This window comes from Passer domesticus, chromosome 2, assembly GCF_036417665.1.
Source record: "Passer domesticus isolate bPasDom1 chromosome 2, bPasDom1.hap1, whole genome shotgun sequence".
Lineage (NCBI taxonomy): Eukaryota > Metazoa > Chordata > Aves > Passeriformes > Passeridae > Passer > Passer domesticus.
The window spans coordinates 85013206-85025474 of record NC_087475.1 but is presented as its reverse complement, the minus strand read 5'-3'; the positions used below and the strand labels follow the sequence as shown (position 1 = coordinate 85025474).

General features: G+C 36.6%; 1 protein-coding gene and 1 pseudogene across 3 annotated transcripts in view; both read right to left on the bottom strand.

Annotated features, from left to right (window-relative positions):
• The window catches only part of TENM4 (teneurin transmembrane protein 4), a 1559611-nt gene that overhangs the window by 1398824 nt on the left and 148518 nt on the right, over positions 1-12269 (bottom strand). The gene's annotated exons all lie outside the window — the stretch shown is intronic.
• Positions 6953-7918, bottom strand: LOC135295548 (taste receptor type 2 member 40-like; annotated as a pseudogene).

Below are 12269 nucleotides of genomic sequence, written 5' to 3'. Positions count from 1 at the left end.
GTGAGGAAAATATACTGCATATTCACAAATTTAGAATTTCTTGTACTTTGTGTCACTGCCCTTCTCCTCAAAGTATGGGTATATAAGAACATGATCAGTTCCAGGGATTTTCCTACTTTTGTGTTTGCACAAATTTTTATCAAGTTTTTCATAGAATTTACCCTTTAAAATAAGGAAGGAATTTTATGTGTTATAATGACTTAGAGAAAGATATGCAATACGGAATCAATGTTTTCTTTTAAATGTGTTATAAACTGAGCATTGTGTATTCAAACAAGAAGCAGTGATCCCTAAAGACAGTGTGGGCAATCTTGGTGATTTAGCTGCACCAGTTCAATAACAGCAGTCAAATAAAAAACACTAGAAAAATAGAAGGAAAGGGAAAAAGAGAGAAACTGGATGATATTAACATGCATAGGTGTCCTGGAGCTGCCAGAGTTGTGAGATTTCTATCTCCTCCTTTTGATAAGTTTGAGTACAGAGATAATTAAGTGATTACACTCAAATGGAATGATGACAGGTAAGTACATCCCAATGGTGTCCCATGGAATGATATGGAGAGCTGAAAAACCTCAGCATCTATCACCCTAACATCTGTGAGAGGATTCATTACAAAAGCAAAAGCTAAAATAAGCCAAAGTATAGTGAGAAGAAAAAACAGAAGACACCACCAGTGCTTCAAGGGGTGATCTGAGAATCATCCAAAAGTTACCAGTTTTGCTCAGAACAGCAGTTTGAAGCTAGAGATGTTCATATAGGTGAAGAGTTCAAAGAGAAGATTAACCAAAGACTGTTAAACATCTCATCCCTTAACTTGGTAATGTATGCAGGTTGTTTCTACAGTCAACAAGCAAAGCATGGGATTTCTGGAAGCTTCCACAGGGCCAGCCTGAGATTTTAACCTTTCCCACTGACTTTGTGAAGCAGATCAAGTCATCTCCATGCTGATGAGATGCAGCAGGCCAAGGGACTGGGAAGAAGAAGTTTGGGTTGACTCATCACACAGATAACTAAAGAACCTTCTCCTTCTTCCCAGTCCCTTGGTCCACTGACTACATATATTAAGAGATTTTATATATGTGTTCACCCAGTTTCAAACTCAATACAAAGTTTGAGTTGTCATTCACTTTCCAAAAGACAAACTCTCTTGTCAGACTGTGCTTTGGAGCTGGCTTTTGAAATAATTGCAGACTGGCTTTGTAATAGCCAAAAGACAGGGGACCTAAGACTTTAGCTCTTCACAGCATCAGGGAATTGAAGCCAAGAGATTTTATATCTCAGAATAACCTTTTCTAGGGGATATTTTTGAGAAATTTTCTCTCTTTCCTGCCTGAGTAGAGCCATGTCATGAGAAAAATGCACAAGTTCACCCAGTTGTAAAAAAGCAATGAAAAAGGAGACTGGCTGCTGCTGTAGTCCAAACAGGACTTAAAAATGATAAAGTTTTTATGTTATGTCTTTTCCCCTTTTGTGCTGAATTTAGCTGAGAGATAGATATTTACTTATTCAACAGGGGCAGATATATTTTCTACATGTGCAGTAAGTCTGCTTCAGATTCCTAAAGGAAGCTATGAGTACCTCAAGCAAGAGAAACTTTATATCTGTGACCATTGAAACTCGAATTATATCCACATGTTATGTTAGGGGTCTGAAACTGTTGGTTGAACACCTGTATAAAGCTCATGCTGTGTTTCTTATGATTTATCAAATGACCTCAACAAACACCTCTTCATAGTTTCTGTTATTTGTCTTTCTTGGAGGAGATTGAGAAATTCCTCAGGAAAAAAAACCTGATTTCCTTCTGTACTGTTCGTGAGAATTAATTCCAATAGAAAGACTTCTGTTTTCTTCTTTAAGAAAGTGAGCAAGTTTCTCAGGATGCAAGTCTTTCAAATAATTTTAGTCCTGAACGTACAATTTACACATGCAGTATTTGAACTCGTGTTTTCCACTTTGTTGTTTGCATATGTGCAGCTACATTCTCTTTCCTCTTTTTCCTTCTTATCTCAGTCCTAAGCAATGAAAATATTTGGATGGTCATCTCTACTCTGGAAGGGAAACAAACAGTGTAAACACAGAAACGAACAAGTGTTTGAGGGATTGAAGGGTGATGATTAAAACTAAACAGAGGAAGGGAAAAGTAAAGACTTTAAGAATGACCTTAAAGGAGACAGGGAAAAATGAGAAAGAAAATAACAGTCTGTAAAAGAAAAAGGGATCCACAATGGAGTGAGAGAAAGCAAATGACAGAGAAAGGACAACAAAGCACAACTGACTAAAGTGGGATTTGAAAGGGAAGCTTCACTTATCTCAGGGTTTCAGCAGTGTGGGTTTTTGTTTATGGGGTTCTTTTTTATGTTTTTTAATGCCTTCACAAGAAAAGGGAGAAATTTTATTTGCAGTGTTATCACAAAAGAAATATGAGTCTGCCAAAACCAATAAGGTGCATTGAAATGTGTGTTTATTATAATAAAGTAAACATGTGAATGAACCCATCTTGATTTCATTGGTATATTTTTGCAATAACAGCAGCAATAGCAGCAAAAATAGTGGAGATTTTTAGAGGAAGTAGCAAGAAATATGAGTGATAAATGTAGAGTTAATCTTTTTCCAAAAAGGAAAAGAAAAATAAGTATTCAAAGGATCAGGAAAAAAGAAAAGACACAAAACAAAAAAAAGTGAAATTCAAATATTACACTGGGGAAGGTGGTCAAAGAAGATAAAAAATAGAATATAATTAACTTCCAATCATTTTTTAAATTTAGGAATTATATCATTTATCTTAATCTCATCACAATATCACGTCTGAGTGCCTAAAGGCCAGAGAAGATTTAATTCACCCCTTTCCCCTAAGAGGCAATTAAGAGATGATGACATCAAGTCATTATTCCTGTTTAGCACTTTGGCTGTGCTTTTCCTGTGGCAGCAAAAGAACTGTTTTGCCGTGGAGCATTCAGTGCATGGATCCCAGTTCAGCAATAGCAGCTTCAGAAGGCTGCATTGCTGCCCCAGTTTGTTTACCAGTTTGTCTACCTGTACTGGGGAAAGAGACCAGCCAAAGTAAATCTCATGGATCTGTGAGACTTCTCCTCGCTTTCCTCTCCTCTCAAAAGCCCAATTAAATCCCACTGTAGCCATCACCCATACTACTACTCTGATTTCTGGTGATAAAATACCCCTGTCCTTTCACACACAGATAGGCTGAATACTTGAGAAGGATATATCTCCTTTCAATGTGGAGACAAGAAAAGTTTTAGGAATGAAAACCCTCTGATCATTGAGTGTCAGGAACTCTGGTTTCAAGAGGGCCTATGCTCTTCTCTGATGTAATTGATATCCATTATGACTACTTTGGCCAATGTAAAATTTGGTTCATTGCAGAATCATAGGTATTGGGAGGGAGAAATGGCTATTTGAAAATAAGAAATCTTAGAAGTTATATTAACATGAGCCTAATTTATATTTTTAACATTTACAACTATTCAAACACATTTTCACATTAATTTATAAAGATTTTTTAAAATAAACCTTAAAACTCATGTCTCTATGAAGATTTATATAGAACATTACCTATACACCTAACTAAGCTCCAATGACCTACCACTCAGATGTCCTCAAATGAGGAACAAACAGGATAAGAAATATTGAGGGGAAGGGGGATTAGCCTTCAGAAGTATTTTGTAACATTGAAGAAACTGTCCTTGTGATATTAATGAAACAAAGGCTGAGTATTATGATAGAGAAGACAAATAAATATGGATAAAGTAATCCCAGGTTATAATCCTATTATAAACTCTTACAGGAGGAAAAACTTTTCTCCAGACCTTACACAAAAGTGGGAAGTTGTATTTCAAGAAAAGATAGGTATAGTGTGGCATTTCCATTGACACTTATTTTACTTTTCAAATTACCCAAAATTATTGAGAATAAATGAGCACCATTGTGCTGTCAGATGCAAAGGTGAAAAGCTTCCTGATTACTGCTAGAAAACCAGGAAAAGTGAAGATTGGAATTTTAGTGGCATTTATAAGAACATCTGTTCTGGGATCTATGAAGCTGGCAGTGCTGACTGTGTACCTAGAGAGAGGAAAGGACGACTGCATGGCACACAGAGGAGAGGCAGTGTGGTAGGGACAGCAGAGTTCATATCCAGCACCCTGCTACTGATTTGGTCAGGTAGAGCCTCTGAATAATGCAGGCAAAAGGAAAGACATGACAAAGCAAGTTTCATCAATTAAAACTCAGAATGTCTGTGGTGGTTCTTTCTGATTTGCATGCTGAGATTGATAGTGAGAAACTTGCCAGCTTCAAGAACACGCTAATGAGATTGTAATCAAAAGTCTCTTAATTTTTGCCCAGCAAAATACTGGTTTTCCTGGACACAGAATTCTGATGAATTCTGACCCAGAAAAAGCAAGCACGATGGCAGTAAAAAAAATAGAAATTGGAGAAGACAATGAAGACATGGTTTGATTTTCCATGCACTTGGTATGAACAACTGCACTAATCACTATTTTTCTTCATACTCACAATGATTCTGCTGCTGTCACAATTTCTGGCCTTATACAAACTGTAGACCGTATTCTCCCATTCATGTTGTCTCCATTTCATGCAACTTGAAAAGTTCCAGGAGAAATGTACTGGTGAACTCAGTATTTTCAATCATCATATAAAAACACTTCTTCAACAATGAAATCTCAATTACATTATTCTTATGATTTTTTGGGGCACAAATAACAATTGCCAAAATATTCATTGGGTTTATTGATCTGCTTTCTGGAATAAACTAGATAGAGAAACAAGTCTACTGTAATTTGGTGAGTGATGTTTTTTGTAAAATAATAATGAGAAAGTATTTTTAAAATGTACCTGAAAGAGGAGGCTAGATCCAAAGAGAATACAGAAGATTATTTTAGGGTGGGATAGGATGAAATCCAAAGAGCGGGGTAAGATCAAAAAACAAATAGAAATCTGTATATACTGTGGAAGAAGTCATGAAAATAAATTGAAGCTTGAGGGAAGGATGGAATGGAAAAGGACAAAACTAATAATTTATTTACCAATCCAGTCATTTAAAATTCTAATTTATGTACCCATCTATCTCACTCTATGCTGTGTGTAACAAAACTTTCATCAATACAACATAAAGACGTCAAGTCCTTGAGCTTTGTCCTCCTCTTCCCCTGGAAGCACTGGAGGATATTATTAATGATTGTGCCTGCCTCAGATCTCCCTCTCTTGAAGGTGAGGAAGCTGAGCAAGGGCCGTTATTATCATCTTTGGCTCTGATCCCTTTACTTCAGACTGTCTTTAGACACGGGTTTGGAAATACCTGAAGAGAAATGAGCTCACTAGGGAAATTATCAGCTTCAAAAAACCAAACACCCCTACCAATCACCCCTCAGTAAAACAGTTCAGACAAACTCATTTCTTACAGGACACTTTCTTTCCAGGATGTTGCCAGCTGGAAGAACTATCGCTGTGTGACTGTTCTAACCTTGGGCCATGCTGGCAGGGCTTGCAGCAGAGCAGAGCAGTGTGCTGCTGTGACACGAGCATTATGGTTCCCACCTGCTTCCCTCGAGGGACTTCTGCATCTCTCTTGGTTCAGCACCACAGTGGACATTACAGGAGCTTTAGTTTTACAGTACAACGTACTGTGCCTCCAAATGCTGTGGTTATGGGATTAATGACTCTCCCTTATGCTCTGCAGTCTGAACCCATAGTTTACAAGTGCTAATAATCATATCATTTCATGTCACACAGACATCCTCTTATGTCTCCTATTAACACATAGTTCATTCTCTAAAATATATTAAGGTATCAATTAAAACCATTATGTTCACTCTTTATCTAATAATATTAAACAGTGATTTTTTTAAAGCATTTTATGAACTGATTACTCTGATGTTCCAAAAACTGAAACAACTACACTTGAAGAATAAGTGAATCACTCTGCTTGTTAATTTTATAGGTGGGACTGAAACTCTCACCCCAGTAATTTATAAGCTGAGAACTTTAGAACAAATTTATCAAACACATTATTTGATAAAACATGATCGGACTTGTTAAACATATTTCACCAGCCTCATGTGAAACTTTATAGTAACATAAAATTTTAAAAGAAAACAAACTTAGAAGCAACTCATAGCAATATCACTCATAGCAGTATTGCTCGAAACAATAGAAAATCATGACAATAAAGGCAATTCTATGATCAGAATGGTCAACTCAACAAGAATGAGATTTTCTACAGGTAGTTCTATGTACCTACATCACCTTACATTGTAATCACCTTCTTGGAGATCCATTTTCAAGAAAACCAAACAAATAAGCATACCATATATTTCAAACAAAAGTATCAATTTATAAATAAGTATTTAACATTATTACAGACATACTGGAATCCTAACACAAATAAACCTCATTCAGAATGCAATTTGATTATATTAAATGACTGTGTCCTTCCAAATCTTAATTTTCCCTCAGGTTATAATCCAGTTCGCTTTTCCAGTTTAAAAGCACAATCTTTTTCCATGTAACACCAGCTATGACTTGCATAACATGTTTTTAGTCAAATTTCAACTTTCTCAGGTAAAAAAAATCCTTTACCTGAGAGATGATACTATTGAGATCTTGTATTAGTCCCCATTTTCTTCAATTCAAACAGGTCATAAAACTCTCAATCTTAAATTGATAGTCAGAAATCACAAAGAAATCTAAAACTGATTTCTTATTTAAGTACATTATTTACATTCAGTACATTTTTATTCTCACTCTGTATTAAGCAGGAAGGAAGGTGCTGGAGTGGTGCACAAGTAAGGCAAAAATGCACATTATTTCAGATGCACTGAAATGTTAAGGAGGACTAGTCAAAAATCTCTGGATGATGAAAATTATCATTTACAAAAAAGACAGTGAAACATACATATGAATCTTGATTTCATATCTCTTACTGGAGACTCTTTCTCAGAAGCCTAGAGCTTGGAGGCTTATCTTGCTTATCTTCCAAATGGCACCATGCAGGCAAAGGTTTCTAAATGCCAATTTCAGTTTTGAATTGACTATGATCAGGATAATTGAGTGCATGGAAGGATATGCCCCAGCTACAACTAACGATACTGCAACTTTCACGACATCTTTACTTTGAGATGTAGAGAGTATCAACAGAATTTGAGCTACAAAACTGGAAAGATACAAGATTAAGAAAGAAATAATGGATTTAATAGCATTTGGGTGACATCTATTGTATTTAGATGAACATCCCTGAAAGTGTCTGCATAACATTGCTTTGTCTTTCTGTGTTTCCACAGAGAAGTAATTAACAGAGCTGAGATCACCACGGAGAGTACTAGAGGGAAAAAGCAACCTACAAAGTACAGAAGCAGCAAGTAGAGAGATTAACTATCCCAGTCCATGATGTGAGCTGTGCTATTTTCTCTGCAGTTCCCTGTTGAGCTGCATAGGTAAATTTTGGGTGTAATCCATAGTAAAGGAAGAGAAGTCATAGAAGAGATCACCAGCAATCCAAGAAGAAGCCATGGGACCATCCCAGCTATTCTGCACTTGATTTGCAGCAGCAGCCAGTGGGTGATATTGATTATTTTTACACAGTACAGTACATAGAACCAAGTACAGAACCACAAGCTGCTATGGTTTATAAAGCACCAAAGTCCTTGTACACTGAAGTCAACTTAAAAATGTCAGCAGAGACTATGGATGTGCATCAGGACCATCACCCACTAGACAAATTTTGATGTGCTCAGAAAAAAAATCAGGATCATATCAGCAGAAGATATTTTTTGCTTTTGATGCAATTAATTAGATTAACAATTGTAATAAATCCATTTCCAATAAATCCAACAGCATCTTCAATAGCTACAATGCTTATGGCAACAATAAGAAGTGGTGGCAACATCTTGTTGCTTTGGTCATTTCTGCCTGATTAGCCTGTGTAGCTGTGCAGGAAGTTGAGCAGTTCTGACAGTATCTGACTAGTCCCAGCTCCTGCCTGCTCACCTTATATCTAGGAACAAAACGACATCTGGAAATGGTAGCGGATCTGGAAATGATCATGAGAAATTATTGATGTTCTTCCTGAATGTGCAAATCCAAGAAAGACTTAATAATTAATCTAATCTATTTTATGCATCTAACCTTTTAGATGCATAATATTTGCCTATGCTTTTCCTTAGAGATGTGGGATAGCCAGCTGCATTAACCTACCCATCTAGTGTCAATTGTTTATACTCTTGTCTAGTGTGACAGAAAGCTCAGTGGCTCTCTGGTTACAGCAATACCTGACTGTGAGGGACATGCAACATGAAACCCAACAGAGGCACCAGTAATCTCAGCAAAGGCATCTTATATTGTAACTAGTATCTTTCAGGCTGCATTGAAGGTTTATGAATTATAACTATACCAATTAGTTGCAACCACTTTAACAAGGAGAAAATTATACACCCTCCAGCCCTATTCTAGAGGAGCACTTCAGATAGCAAAGCTGTGTTTATCCAAGGAGTATTGCTGCATTTAGCTGACCACTTCTTTCTTATATGTAGTCACATATATGGGATCAAAAGATGACAGTAGCTGATGTGCAGAGGACAGGCTAGTCAATTAGAGCAGTCCACCTAACAGAACTCTGTTAAAAACCCCACCCTCTGCAGCTGGTTCACTTTCTCAGCTTCTATCTCACCAGCATGCCACACAGTTTGATACTGATTTTAGACCTGTTCTACTTTATAGACTGAAAATTGTCCTCCATCTTCATCCATCTCTTTGTCTGATGCTGTCATGAGCACAGTCCAGAACAGTGGTGGGCCTCACTGATCTGCATCCTGCATTGGTCCTTATTTATAAACAAATATGTCTGGTTTAGAGAACAGTGTGTCCTCACCTTCTCAATCCCAGACTCATGAATCCAAATCATGAATACAATATTGGAAAATTTATATTGTTGATATATTATTTCTTGAAATAGAGAAATACTAAATACAATGATGAGTGTGACAACAGGGTGAGAAGAAGCTGACATCATTAGGCCACTGGAAAAATCTGAAAGTTCATTTGGCAGTAAAATATTTACTCATTTTTTGGGAAAGTTGATATATATTTCTGGAGTCCATTTCTCAACAGAGTAAAATCTTTCACAGTAATGATAGACTGAGTTTCTAATCTGTACATGGTAAAAATTGTCAACTGGATTTACTTCCTATCAATACTTTCATGCTTCAACTTTTTATTGAATTTCTAAGACAATAAGTTAGTAGTTATTCATTAACCTGTTAAAATTAAAAGCTAGATTTAAAATCTTCGTAGTTTTTGTCTCTGTCAATCAAAGTTTCATTAAACTTAGATTTCACTTTAAGTCCTTTTAATGTCAAAAACTAAGAGTTTTTTTTCTCAAAAAAAGGAACATACTTTTGTCATCACAACATTGCAAATTGTAAAAAAATACTTGAGATATATTTACAAAATATTGTATATAAGTTTCAGATTTAAAAAGCCTAAAAGAATAAAACAAACACATTTCAACTAAGAAAACACTGATATGTTTACTTTTTTAAACATTCTTTACCAGAAGTATTGAAGAATGGAAAAGACACATCCTACTGAGGAAAAAAAATAACAAAGTCTAGCTCAATGACTGCTGTTTATTTTAATACTTTATGCCTATGGCTTCCTGGATACAGAATATGCATTACATATTACTATATTAGTCAGTTAGTTCAAAAATGTAGTTTTTAAGTTACTCAAGGGAACATGAAAGTAACACTTTATTTTTACGTAATGTGAAAACAGCACTGCAATTATGAAGTGGGAGAATCTAAGCCAGAAATACATTCTAGAAAAGTGCATGACTGAAGCAAATTCTCAGAGGTTCAACAGTTACAAAATACTGTTCTATCTTTGTATCAAAAACTAAAATTTGAAAGACAACCATATCTGAGCTTTACCTGCTGATTTGATTTTCCTGTATGTGAGACCCAAAGTGGGAACAATTTACTGAGAACGAAGTAACATTCCTACAAAAGAACATTCCACCATGGTGAACTCCCACCAGCTCCTTCAGAAAGTAGCTGCCACTCAAGCTATGCACCCCGGTGGTATTTAACCCTCATCTCAGGTGAAGGAAAAAGCCTGTTCCTCAGTGCTCTGTCAGGATCCTCAGTCTAATGTGCTCTGCTCTCAGGAAAGGCTACTAAATTTTGTCTTGCTTTGTGCCTCAGTAACTCAGGAGCTCCACAATAAACTGCTATGATCTCCAGGGGTTCTCCAGAGGATGAGTTCACTCGTGGATGCTGGTGACACACACAGGCAGGCACTGAGATACAAAAGGCTGGGTTGTGTGTCTCTGCAACTTGAGCACACCCGATGTTGGTCCAGCCTGGAAATTATCATCTTCTCATCCCCTGGTAGGCAGATCCTTGAAAGTGCTCATTCCCCTTACTGCTCTTTCCTGACCTCACAGATAGGGTTGCCACATTTATGCTCATTAGCAGACCTCCTTTAGGGCTACAGAGTTAATCATCATCGTCAGGCCAGATTTATCTGGCAGAGGAGACACAAGGGACCCTAAAATATATCAGACTTCCTTGAACTTACCCTCTGAGAGAGCACTTGAGTGAATTAATTAAAGCAATTGAGTCACAAAGTAAAGCAGACCATAATTTCTTTAAAATAATCACAGTACGATGTTAACATGAGCAAATTATAAATACTAGAGAAAATTGTCTGAATTTATACAACAATTCCCCTTGAAACATAAATCTCACTTAATGAGAACAGAGAAGACCCAGAGAAGACAGGTTCAGCTCACAGATAGCACCTTTCCTCCTTTGATTCATGCATTGCAATTAACAACAGTAATAAATATGCTTCACACAATCCATATAAGGGTTTTAATTGTTGAAGTAGTAGAGAATTTTTTGCAGCAGACCAAGCAGTTTCCAAGTCTTGTGAAGCTCATATCTTGTGAGCCTGTTCAGCTCATATGAGATCCACAATTCACCAGTTAGTGGTATCTGGTTAATATGTTGGTATTTTACTGTGAGCAAGAAGTGCATGAATACAGTATTGACAGATTTATTTCTATATTGTTCAGAAAAATGCATGCTTTGGAAATGTTGCTAATGAATCATCCAACTATGGTCACAGTTTCACAATTTTTAGTGAAAAGTAATTGTCTATGGCTTCATTGACGATAGAAGAAATTGCAACATGTCCAATATGACTGGCTTTTTCTTCTCTTAAATTTGTTGCCACTATTTTTTGAAGAGCTTTAATTTTGGTGTGATGTGACAGATACTCAGACTGACACTGCCCTTCGGTATCCTCATTCAGCTTTCATGCTACAGTGCATCATTTGGGGCTATCATCAACACCAATCAAAATGCAGATAAAATTTAAAAATTTAAGGCTTTATAATGTGATAGCTTCAGCACATTCAGAAAAGAAAGAACCAAAACTCAGCATGTTAGAGATGCGCAGGTTTCAGAGGGACCATATAGCACCTTTCAGTGTCTAAAGTCACTAAAGAAAGCTGAACAGAGACTTTTGACGAGGATGTGGAGTGATAGGAAAAGGGGTAATGGCTTTTAATAAAAATAGGGTCGATAGAGTTTAGATATTAGGAAGAAATTCTTTCCTGTGATGGTGATGAGGCACTGGAACAAGTCCAGAGAAACTGGGATGTCCCCATCCCTGCATGTGCTCAGGGTCAGGCTAGATAGAGCTTTGAGCAACCTGATCTACTGGAAGGTGTCCATGCCCATGGAAGTGGGGGTTAGAACTAGGTGGTCTTTAAAGTCTCTCTCAACTCAAATAATTCTATAATTCCGTGATAACTCAGTGATGGGATCCTATAGTCTTCCTCCCGTCTCCTATCTAAAAGCAAAAGAATACCTAGATGTAATCCTGGAATTTAATTTTGAGATTACATCAAGAGAGAAAAAATCATACAAGAATTTCAACTTTTTACTTAGATCCTAATGATACTATGATTTCGTTCAGCATGTGTTGACCATTTGCTGATGACTAGTGTGTAATTCTACAAAAACTGAATCTACCAGATTCACAAAAGAAACCAAGAAGGAACATTACCTTGATCACGAAGATTCCATTTCCTGGTGAAAAGAGACAAGGGCATGAGAATAATTTGTTATTGTTTGCTCATCCCGTGTGATAGAAAAAAAAGAAAAATGTTTTATTTTGTGTTGGAGGAAGGACACTGCTTTCCAGACAATCACAGTTAATTAAATTCTGGT